At 43.9% G+C, this 12,763-nt stretch overlaps 1 protein-coding gene across 6 annotated transcripts in view; it reads right to left on the bottom strand.

Annotated features, from left to right (window-relative positions):
* pag1 (phosphoprotein membrane anchor with glycosphingolipid microdomains 1) overlaps positions 1-12,763 on the bottom strand; it is a 60,130-nt gene that overhangs the window by 29,218 nt on the left and 18,149 nt on the right. Inside the window, exon 1 of one of the 6 annotated variants that reach the window (XM_040020628.1) lies at positions 627-12,758. The exons of the other annotated variants lie outside the window; for them this stretch is intronic. The gene's annotated coding sequence lies outside the window, so the exon portion shown is untranslated. Of the gene's footprint in view, positions 1-626; positions 12,759-12,763 lie in introns of those variants that run through there. 6 annotated transcript variants of the gene reach the window in all.

Raw genomic sequence — 12,763 nt, 5'->3', positions numbered from 1 at the left:
CTCTCTCCCAAAGCTTTTCCCTGACCTGTCCTGACCTCGCGGAGCCACTGCAGTCCACAGAGGCTCTGGGCATATGTGCGAGGATTGTGTAAACATGTGCGCGCGTCTGTAAAATCTGCCTCCACTTAATGTCACACTACCCCATGGGAAAAGCCACATTTCCTGCCTTCCTGTGCCAGTTTTCCGTGGTGACCCCAAAGTCTTTTTAGAGGCCCAGGGAGATTTCTTTCAAACGCACTCGGAAATGCAGCTGAACCAGAAGCTGCCGGGCTCTAATTGGATGGGCAATAAGCATTGATTTGATTGCCTGGCTGGATAACCTCTGGCATTCTGGGAGCTAACAAAACGTGTTTTCTTTGTGGCAAAGGGAAGATCTCAGGTTCACAAACTGTATCCTGAGCAAAATTCACACATTTTTGCCATCAGAGGTAGACTATCCTCCCCTTTTTCTTACTTTATCTGCTCCTTTATCTTCTTCTTCTCCTTTTCTTGCCAAAGCCCCAGGCAGCTGCTCTGCATGTAAATCATTAGGACTCGAGTCCGTGAGCGTTTGTTCAATTAACCTCAACAATGTGTGTCTGTGTGCAGCACGGAAAACACAAACTATTAAAAGAATATTCACTCACAAATACTGCAAGCATCTCGATTTCACTTCTGCTTCGTTTCCTCCCTTTCCTTCCCTTCTTTCCTCCTCATGGTGAACAGCTTTCTCGACCTCGCTCAGTTGCCTCCTCCTACATGCGATTAATCTTTAGCTTTCCACAGTTTTTCTCTCACACACACACACTCCCTCCGCTGAAAAGCAGAAGTGTACTCTTGCTGTCAAAAACATCACCTATCTACAACATATACTGTAACTCTCTGCTGCCCTAAACTCCCCTCTGAATGTGACAAACGCGTGCTTGTGGTTTTTTTGCTTCTCTGCAGGAAAAAGCAAACTGAAATTTCAAGAAGCAAGCTACGATCTGCACCACAAGCCTCCACGCGCGCCTCGACAAAGCAACTTTTATTATCCCCGCTCGGGCATTAAAGACGTCTGCCGTTGTTTCAAATTGATTAGCTCGGTGTCGGCGGCGCTGTGCGCCTAATAATAAGATGCTGAAGCACAAAAACAACTTTAGTAATTGTGCAGCCGACCAGTTTACAGCAATTAAACAAACCAGCCGGGCGTGTCATCCAAATATGTAAATGGAGGCATGCTGCCTTTAATGAAAAGAAAAAAAAGGAGATGGATTGTTTTAACGATTTCAGGGATTGTCACTCACATCGTAAGTGACCTTCTTGGCAAACACTGACGGGGGGCTGGAGGGGCAGAAGGAGGGTGGGGGGATTGAACTGTTGAACTCTGGGAATTTGAGGAGGGACAGCCTGGATGTGGGCTGTAAAGTGTGCCTGTTTTTGTGTGTGCAAACATGTGCCGTGGCTTGTTTTGACTCCTGCTCCCGGCCCAGAAATTAGGAAATCAGATTTATTCAACTCCGAACGACCGCATGCATAAAATTTCTCCATCACTGTCATCCCCAGATGAAGATTATCACCGGGGGGGGGAGCGAGGAGTAGATATGACCGCATCATTATTCAGTGGCATTGGCCCTTTATGTGTTGAATAGCTGCCAAGATAAAGGGATTATCAGGGTGGATGGAATAGGATGAAGGGTGCTCTGTGTGTGTGTGTGTGTGTGTGTGGGGGGGGGGGGGGGGGGAATCCACTGAGGTAATTCATTCTAAAAGCTGCTAATGATATGCAACAGATGCCTGTTCTCGCTCCGGCGAACGTGCGCACACACAAACCCATGCACATTTATCACACTGAGGTGACACATGGACAACCCAGACGCACACTTTCACTGTCAGAGATGTGAGCAGCCACAGATGTAATTCTTTCTTCTTCAAAGCCTTGAAACCACTCTCCAAAGCTGCCGCTGCTTCTGCTCTGAAAATTGCCACATGCCACTTCATTTATCTCCCCCTGTGACACCAACCCTTTTGGACAAAAGACACAGGCCAAAAAAAGGATTAACGGAGGTGTGCGCCTGCGACTGAAATGGAAATGCGATCCATCTTTACGAGGCTCGGACAACAGCAGGGGCGGGTTTATTAGATGACCCAGACGGTGCTATTGGTGGTGGTGGGGTGGGTCTGAGCCTCTCGAAAGGCTTCTATAACACATTGGGGCTTAAGTAGAAAGTCTGCTTTGCTAATTGGTGTACGTGTGCGCTTTGAAAGGAGTACTAGGAGGCGTGCTGTCATGGCCTCTGACCTTTAAGAGCAACACATTTTTCAGACATGCTTTAACAGAATGGTAATTTTCATACAAATGCACGTACGAGCCTTATCCAACCCTTTCCGGCTCTGCTGGTTTTACCCCCTCTTCCACATCCTATGTTTTGTCTTTTTCCCCCCCAGTTTCCTGCCATTTATATCCCTGCTCTTGTCCAATCTCAGTCCCATTTGTCAACCCCGGCTTTTAACAATCTGCGGTTAAACCTTTTCGGCTGCACTTTCAGAAGCCTCGTCCCTCTTTGGAGCTCGCCATCGCATATTCAACACGTCTTCTAGCTGGACCATAAAGATATGGTAAAATATGGAAGCCTGCAGGAACTCAAAGGGCACATCTACAATCAGGAGCAGCCGGCAGGTGGGGAGTGGGGGTGGAAACAAATGGCAACCCCCATCCTACCCCCCATGCCAAGCAGGGGGGTAGGATGCTGCAAGACGTGGCAACCTTCAGACGGCTATCTTCAGATTTCTGGTTAAATTCAAGCAGCACACGCCTGAGCAACACACGAAGATTGCAACAGCACAGACGCAGCTCTGCTTTCACCGTTTTCACAATTCCATTTGATTTCTCATTTCACAGACCAGAGGTTATTCCATTTTTCATAGCGGTGAGCGGAGAGGGGACTTCCAAACAGAGAGTAGGAAAATCAAAAGCAGATATGGAGAGAATATGCACAAAATTATTGTTTTTGTTAACAAAGTCTATATTTTTTGACTTTTGGGAAATATGCTTATTCACTTGTGACTCTTGAGTCTTTATGGTAAACATACACTTTCAACCTGACACTGCCGGAGGTTTCTTCCTCTTAAAAGGAAGTTCTTCCTTTCCATCGTCGCCAAAGTGCTTACCTTACAATATTAAGCACCTTGAGACAACTGTTGTTGTGAAATCTGTTTGTAATTCAGTCAAAAGACTGAGACACAGCTACCTGCTGAGCGTTTAACATGATGCCGCTTGTCTACGAACCGGTTGAGGAGATGATGATGACAGGGTGTTTGTAGGCCCTGTGAAGCTCTTTAATACACTACTCACAATGAAACTTTATAAAATATGCACAGTGTAATCAAAACAGGAACCTTTGTTGAGACTTTGAGGTTTTAAAACACTTTTACTTACCAATATTTCTAACCTAGGTAGCTGCAGCGGGCTGCCTGCAGCCTCCAGCAGAGACTTAATTATGCTCTGAACGTAACAGGCACAACTGAAGCCAAAAACTGCATAATCCCACTGCTGAACCCTGTGTCGTCAACACACTATTGCTCAGCTACATGAACTAGAGGGTCAAAGCGTGTATAATAAATATGTAACATGGTAGAATATTTATTTACAAAGCAGCAGCGGCTGCCACAGCCCTTCTCAAATCAGTTAATGGGGGCGGCTCTGTGTGTCCCCAGGGAGGGCTGAAAACCAAATGAACCAGCTGAATGTGCATCAGAGCAGTAAACAGGATGCCGGCTGGTGGCAGAAAATCTGCTGTCAGTCACACACACACACACACACACACACACACACACACACACACACACACACACACACACACACATAAAGCCACACTCGGGAATTTAGACTCAAAAAATACACCGAAAATGGTCACGCACACAGAGTCATTGGAATAGAGATGAACCAATTAGCAAGTGGCAGACATCAGTGTGACAGAACGAGGTGGAGGCAGAGAGGAGTGAGTGATGAGAAAGAATATATTAGAGCGCGCTCAGTGTGCGGGCAGCCGGCCGAGAGGAAAATGCAAGTGAGGCACCTTCACACTCTGACACTTTCAAGGAAGCTGAGGTGGCCAGTGACAAATCCACCCTGCCGCAGTGGGTGGATAATGTGGCAAGATGTGATGTGAGCAGAGAGCAGGACACACACAGAGGTGACACTCACTGATATTATTCACAGACGTGTACGGACATAGAAAGGTGAAACGTGGAGGAAAAACCTGTTTTATACCATCAGAACTGCTTAGTGGAGGGTCCCTAGCTTACAAAACTACACCTCCCACACCTTTCTTACTTTGCCTCAGGGCGGTGCTTCATATAGGAATGCAGAGCCTGCAGACTTTAAGTCAAATCAGGCCGTATGAACTGTACCTTAACTCAAAATCACGGCAGTATCTGTTTAGGGAGGCCAACAAATTTTGATGATAATTATTATGGAGAAAAAAAATATTAAATGTATGTTTTTAGCACGGTGATGCAGACACCTTCTTGCCTCACAGGAAGAAGATCCTGTGAGGCCGGTTTCTCTATGCTTGTGTGGGTTGTCTCCACGTACTCTAGCAGTCCAAAGAGATGCACGGGTCAGGTTAATTGTCTGCTGAGTGTCAGCATGAATGGTTGTCTGTCCTTCCAGGGTCTACCCTGCCTTTAGTCCTATGACAGCTGGGAACGTTTCTGTCCACCTGCAACTTGACTTGAATATGAAGATGGATGGATATTTTTACACCAAATGAAGCACTTATTGTTTATCTACTCAGCTGTGATAGTTTTCTGCCACAGGTGCTCAGAATGATCTAAAAAACAAAGCCAAAGGTGGCGCTTAACGGACACCATTTTTTCTGAGGGGCAGTTACACATTACATATTTTATTTATGTAGTGATGTATCCAGGTTTCTCCTGGTATGTGGAACGGCAAATGACTTGACTAGTTCTTTCTTTTAGAGGACGTGTGGATGTTTTATCACTAAGCTGATGTTGATTTTTAGCACACCTGACATGTTCACCAGGTAATATTGCCTAATTGATGGATGATCGAATGCCACCTGAAGTAAACGTTTGTAAAATTGTGTGTGGGTGATTATATGAAAATTGTTTTGTGCCTGATGAAGGTGAGCTAGTCTGAAGCTTTGTGACTCAATAAAATAGTGGTAAGTGGGAGAGTGTGCAGAAGTTAAAGTTCTAAGACTTGTGCAAACTCCTCTGCGCGCACAGACGTCAGAATGCCCACTCCTCTCGAGTGCCCCTTAAAATCAAGAGCCCTTACAATACAGCGTTTGTAAACGACCTCTCAACGCTCCTGACCGCCAACTCATATTAGACCATTAGCAGTGCCCTGGAGACTTAACACACTGCACAACAGAACCACTCTACATCGCCCTGACCCCACCAGTGCTGCTGATGGAGATTTTATTTCTTGTTGACATCACCCAGGGTGAAACGCGTAATACATACGACACGGTATGGTGCTAAAGCTTTATGACTTCCTGAGTGTCTAGCAGTTATTGTAAGCCAGACTATCAGGACAGACAGGATGCTTAGTGTAGCTCTGAAGCTTTTCCCAAAGGAGGAAGTCAATTAAAGAAAAGCCAACACGATCTCCTTAAAGAGAAGCTGAGTGAACGAAAGCATCTCTTGGATTTCTTTATCTCCTGCAGACTTTAAAAACAAAAGACCCTAAATACCATGAAAATGCAATTCAAAAGAAAGCATGCGATCTGAAGATTAAGAGGGAGATAGAAAAGGCACCCAGTCTGCCGTAAGCTGACGCAGCAAGGAGCACAAAATCATCTCTTGAGGAGGAATTAACAGTGTGAACAAGGCCACAGACGAGATTGCAGATAAGCTGCTTTGGGTACAAAAATGACATTTGCAATCCCCTGACTTCCTACAACAAATTTGTAGTGTAATACTTTCCTAGAAGCCTCCATTAGTAGACCGAGCATGGAAGGATGACAAATCAAGAACTTTAATTCCAAATGTCATTTTTAAATAAACCCCTATGATACAAATAAACACCACATTCCCAGAATTCAGTTAAAGAGTCCATCGGGATGTGCGCTCGGTTGTGTGTAAGTAGGGCTTCACTTTCCAAATGTTTTCCAGAGAGACCTCTGAGAATATCACGGACGCAAATGCCTTCCCAGGCGCTCCAGCACAGGATCCGAAGAAACAGAGAGAGGGATTCCCGTGAGGAATGCCTGGAATGTAAACAGGCCACCCACGCAAAACGAAATCACACATCCTTTTCTCTGCATCAGAGGCCGTGAGATGACGGCCTCAGCTGGAAAAAGATGCCCCAGAGAGCAGTGCAGTTTGTCCTTCTGGTTTACCCCTTTCATCCGCACACATCCCTCCAAAAAAGAAAAAAAAATCCCATGAGAGGCTCCAGGAATGCAAATGCATGCTGGGAAATGTGTCGACCTTCATCCTTTCATTGCAGCAAACACCCTCTGTGCAAAGTGTTGCAGAGATATGGTCAAAATGCTAAAACTTAGAAGAAGAGCTCTCGTAACCTCGCCTACACACAAACTATATACACACAAGAGGCAGCTGTAATTAGAGTGTAGTGGTCAGCCGTCAAAATTTGAAGCTTTCTTTATGAACCCTCCCTGGTTTTAACACCTTCTCAGCCATATGACACCGCTGCTGTTATTAGTCCTATGGCCCACATAACCACCTGCTCCAGAAATGACTTTCTGGGTCGCTGGGGGATTACTGTAGGGCTAATGCAGCAGCACACCAGCAGTCCTGGGGGCCACAAATGGGTCAAATACCGCTTGCTTCATTTCAACAGCATCATAAACAATAAAACGTGCAACAGTGACACTCAGAGCTCCTTCCTTTGAGACCTGAAATCCACCAGGGGGCTCTGTGCAATTAATTAGTAGGAGCAAATGTAGGCAAGTGAAAGTAAACAGTGGCTAATTTCCTGTGTTTTAACTGCTCGTGGCCTTGCTCGGTGGCTATTCCTGCTGTTTAGCCGAGTGGCGTTAGCCACCGCCCCGCCCCCCGTGCATGTGACCGCGACAGTTATTGTTCTGCTGCAAGGTCGCTAACAAACAGCCAGCTGGAGCCCGTGTTGTTGTGGCTAAATGAGCCACAACTGCCTTTAAAAAAATCCACAACAACCCGGCAAGCGTTTGAAGTCGCCCGCCAGCGAAAGGGTGGATTCCTTATTGTTTAAAACTGGAGAATCCTTCTTTAGCAAGGAAGGAAACCATGTTTTCATTTCAGCTTTCATGTCCTTTTTATAGAGTGTTTTGTCTGCTATGAAAGTGCTGACACATTTGTTTTTAAAAAGAAAAAAAAAACCTCAGGGGTGAGGAACAAGGAACAACATCTGAGGAAATACAAAAGGCGGAGACGATCGCATGAAGGCAGAGAAAGTAAAACCTATTTTTAACTTTAAACAGTTCATCTGGAGTGGAAAAACATGGCAGACTTACAGTGTGTAATGTTTAAGGTTTACTTAAAAGCTCCCATTTCACTGGTTCCTATTTAGCACTAATTAAAAGGAGACTGGAGAAGTAAGCAACACGATAAAACAACACACATCCTATGGTAATAAAGGCCTTTACTGCATGGTCATCGAGGACCATTAAATTATCCAGCCTGCATTAGTAAAAGCGTCCAGCTGAGAGGCCTTTCATGTCAAGCTCTCTTAAGGTAAAAGAAGTTAGAACAGATGTCTGGAGTTATTCCAAAAGGCCACCAGCTGATCTTCAAAGATGAACTGACTACTGAGCTGCTGAGCACCTCAATCTATAACGCCCCTCGAAGGAAAGTGTAGACTTTAAAGCTGCAAGAAAAACACTGGATGCTTTACACACTTAGAAAAACACAAGTGAACACAGACAAACTCGTGATGACTGAATAACTGGTTGACACATTGAGCAGTTGGTCCACATGATGGTTTGGTAATGAGCTCCGTGGCCTGATTTAGTGACTGGAGCGTGACACCGTTTCTGAGGGAATGTGGATTTTATTGATTTTGAAGTTTGAAGTCAAAGCAAAGACGAGGAAGTCCTCGAGTGGAAACTGATGTGTGACATATGTTACAACCTGGACTCGAACACGCAAGAAAATGAGATTCATTAAACCAGTGACCCACGAAGAGGCGCCGCCGGAGATGCAACCGCACCCACTAGTCCATGAGCCACCCGTCTTACTGTTGACTGTCATTAAACTTTCATGGGTTTTTTCCCATTTTAATCTTTTTAAAATGATTTCTTATGAGCTATTTGGTGTTATCTTAATGTGGTTATTATATCTTTCTATTTTCAAACTCGTGCTTTCTGTTCTGTATGTTTTTATAATGTTACTCCATCTACATCGACTCCTTTTTAAATGTGCTGTTTGAATAAAAGTGACTACCATTAAATACTGAATATGCTATCTGCAAGTGTTATTCTCAGCTTTAATAGCTAAACATCTGTCAGCGTCTAGCCTTACACAGACTAAATTATTGAACTGAACTGGAAAAATAATAATAGGTAATGAAAATAATGCAATTAGTTACAGTCCTTTAAACAACGGAAAAAATCCACAATGGACATTAAGAATAAATGCAAAACAAAAAAAGTGCAGTTTGTACTTCAGAACATTAATGTTTTCAATATACCAATATACTCGTTCTTTATATTTGGAGAGAAATACGAGAGAGGTGGAGTAATTTATTGAAACGTGCAAACATACGGAGTTTGTACAATTTTAACAACTCTCTTTGGCTTCCTGAAGGACTTTTAAAGATCTTTTTTTGATGTTGGCTGACTTTTGTTTCATTTTCTATCAAAATGATCCCACGCTGCTTCAATAATCTCGAGGTCCGGGCTCTGGGGAGATCAATCCCACTGTGCATTTTTTCTACCTAGGTATGCTTTTAATGCACAGGCAGTGTGTTTGGGATCATTGTCATGCTGAAAAATTAAGCTGTTGCCAATCAGACATTGTTCCAGCCCCAAACCATGACAGCCTCCACCGTGTTTTACAGTTTCAGACCTCTTCCGTACACACAGATGGTGATCTTCAGTCCAGTTCTTGTAATTTGGTATACCGGTTTTCCTTCTTTAAGAATTGCTTCTTGACAGCCACCCTTCCACTGAGACTATTTCTAATGAGGCTTAGGTGAACAGTAGACGGATCAACTAAATGTCCAGATCTCACAGGAATGTCAGATACTGTTGATCTGCCTAGATCGTTTTTTTTAAAGCCTGACACTTCTTCTTTTGTCCTCCACTTCTCCAGTTTTTTAAGGACACACTGTGCCGAGAATTCAGAATATCACTCTGAAAGTCACCGTGTTGGTGCAAAGAATTCTCTTTTCTATCTGTCAAACTGTGGATCTTTTTCATTTTCATAGATTCAACTAAAGGAATAGGAACATAGTGTGTTTCGTGACAGGCTGCTAATAACAAGGTGACTAAAGATACTATTTAAAATTGGTTCTTTGGTAAATTGTCTGTGATGTGTAGACATTACACCAGCTCTTTGGGGCAGGTGCCTTCGCTATTCATAGGTCAGAAGACTTTTGCATAGTATTGTGTGTTATGTGAAAAAATCTTCATCAGTTAAACATAGTATGACACATTTAAGTCTCCTAAGATTTATATATGAAACAAAAACATTCACAATTGGATGGAAGGAAAAATTCTCCTCCGCAGGGATCAGCTGAGTGATGTAATCAAGTACTACACCCCGTGTGCAGTCACATATGTGTGAACATGCACGCTGCATAACAAACAACCAGGGATCAAGAATAGCTTGTTAACATCCCATCTTATGTTCAGAGGTCGAAAAAAAACCACTCTCCCCGGGTCTTATTATCGCCTGGCACGCTGCCTTGCACCAAAGCAGCGTTTCCCAATAACAGGCTATAAAAATGACAACGCGCATCGACGGCCTCAGAGACACTCGGGGAGACGCTCCAGAGGATATAAAGCAACTTTGAAGTGTGACGCTGTGGCGCATGAGAGATGACACATCCACAAGCGCGTACATGCTCCCGCAGACGCAATACATATCGATAATCCCAGACGACTGGCTGGCTTTGTACGTCAGCGGCATGTGTCTGGGGCGTGTGTGTTTATGTCTAAGTGCGGGGTTGGCCGCATGACAAATCTGCAAAGAGCAGAACGTATGAACGTCGTGAGAGTTACAGGTCACTAGAAGAGCATTAGCATAATCCTATGATAAGTCACGAGTAACTACATAGTAATTATGTAATTATTAGAGGGTTTAAACCTATGTTTAGCCACAATATGACGTGCATTCAATTATCTGTCATGTGCAAACACAGGCAGCTTGGTCACTATCTGTGAGGCTTACCTAAGTAAACAACTCTCTATGCAGGGTTTATCTCCAGGACAAAACATTAAATGCTGCTAACATTTGGTGTAATCAAAAGAAGGCTTTCATGAAGCAACACTCATGTTGTGTAGTAAAGGCTTTTGTGTTGTTTGTGTCTGTCACCAGGTAGACTGTGACTAAAGAGGCACCAGCTGCTTTGAATGCCGCAGGAACGAGTCACTGACTGCAACTGAGCAATGAAGTTTCGCCGGCTCTCTAAATCACAGATACACACACAATATAGAAGCAAAGTTATGTGTGTACGCGTGGGTGTGTGTGTGTGTGTGTGTGTGTGTGTGTCGGTCATCCTGCTCATTCGTTGTAATTCTCCCATAATCCTTTACTCTGCAAAATGACACAGCTGCCAGACATATCCTCTTTGCTGGCGCCTCAAACCTCCACTTCTTTCCTCTCTCTCCCACTCTCTTTATATGACACACACACACACACACACACTGTGACACACACGTATTTTACAACCATCAACCATGCACAGAGATTATCTTGACGATTACATGATCAGCATCATGTTAACTCGTGCACTTTACAGTAAAAGCATGACACAACTATTTCTGTGATTCGCAGCGCACAAAGACGTGCCTCCGTCACCATGACAACACTATTCCTGGAAACAAACAGGATCTCCATTCCTGATGCATTTATGATTCCTCGTCTGCTAATTGTTAAAAGAAAAGGCACCAGTTGGGGCAGGATGATAAAACAGCGCGCTGGCTTCCTGTTTGTGAGGACAGAACACACCCTGTTTACACAGCGAGCGCACAAAACTGCTTCCTAATCCCCCACATGGCTCGGTGCTGGACTCGGTTGGTGGAGTGGGTTTTTGAGAAGCACCTGCTGGGGACTTATCAGCTCAGTTTAGAGGAGCTTAAAAAAAAAATCTCACCTGATTTTGAAATCGGGTTGCATCACGCTCAAAAGGAGACAGTTCTACAAGATGTCGAAATAATGGTGCAACACACACATACTTTAAGAAATCTTTAAGTTGATCCTAGCAGAGGGAGAAAAGCAGCATCTTATGTGCGGATGAAAAAGAAAACTGCGGTGCAACAGCTTGCAGCTTAGCAATGAGCAAAAAAGCAGAAGGTTGAAGCTAAATGAAAGGTGCTAGAGAAATGCGGTCAGCCTATTCTAACCTAGTCTATTTAGAAGGGAGAATTTAGCTTCTGTATTACATATATATCTCTAGCAGCATTGCTAAGTAGCAGTAGTTAACGATATGAGCCTCAGGGGCTAGAATGGCAACGGCTGTACTTCCATCTCAGCTGACTAACGCACCGGTAGGCCCTGTGGTAGTTTCAGATCTCATTCTCGTTGTAGGCTCTCCATCTCGATCTCAGTGGCTGCTCTGAAAGTGATGATGTTATAATAATCACAATCGACTGAATTTTAATTTCTTGTGACACCCTGATAAATATAGGAGCAGTTTGAGATGTTTTAGACTTGCGCAGAAATGGATAATCAGAGCCAAAAAAAACAAAACAAAAAAAAAAGAAATCCAAAGAAAATGTAACTACCAAAGGTCCTGGACCCGATTTATCCCACTGAAAGTGCTGGTGGCTAAAGTGACCCTAAAATCCTAAGAGCCCAGCACAAGAAAGCTTCTTAGTTTGTATGACGTGGTCAGAAAAGCGATCCTATCGCTGCTTTTCACCTGGCAAAATTAATTTACAGCCTCTCTGATATAAGACAAAAGGGAACATATCAAACAAAAAGAGCAGACCAGAGATGTGGAGCACCCCACATGCCGCGCTGGCACTTTGGTGATGCCAGTCTGTCCGTCTATTCCCTAGCAACCCTGTAACCCGGGGCGACAGGGCCTCAGCAACAAACAGACAGACCAGAACTCCGCTTGCTTGTTGCCAAGAGGCTGATAATGCAGAACTTTTCAGGTCTACATACAGCCACACACAATAGGAACACAAAGACAGGAACTTACACCTCCAGCATATGCATACAATATTACCATCATACTTCATCTATTCACACTTGCATGCAATCACACACAGTGTAAAGCAGGAATAGAGACATTATGCATAAGCGATATGCTGCTTAGCAGCATAGCACGTTTTTCCTGGCTTAATACATCCACAATATTAATGATGATGGCATTTGTTAAGTTGAATTGATAGAGACAGAGACATGCTCGTGTCACGCATTCTGGTTTGAATTATTAAAGCTGTCAAACTTTGCACATCCACACATAAAAAAACATTTTTGGGGAAAACTTTTTGCAGGAAAGAGTCTAATGTCTCCATCTCTGAGCATTCACACAGATTCTTTGCCTGCACCGTGTGGGAAGGGTGGAGGTAGGGAGGTAGAGGGGTTAGCGAGAAGTCTGCTAATTGGCAGGGCTTACCATTCTTCGAATGACTGAGTAACTGAAACAGTTAATATCCTA

Source organism: Simochromis diagramma, unplaced genomic scaffold (genome assembly GCF_900408965.1).
Source record: "Simochromis diagramma unplaced genomic scaffold, fSimDia1.1 OVJJ01000753.1, whole genome shotgun sequence".
Taxonomy (NCBI): domain Eukaryota; kingdom Metazoa; phylum Chordata; class Actinopteri; order Cichliformes; family Cichlidae; genus Simochromis; species Simochromis diagramma.
Note: the sequence above shows the minus strand (reverse complement) of the source record. Positions and strands in the feature narration are given on the sequence as shown.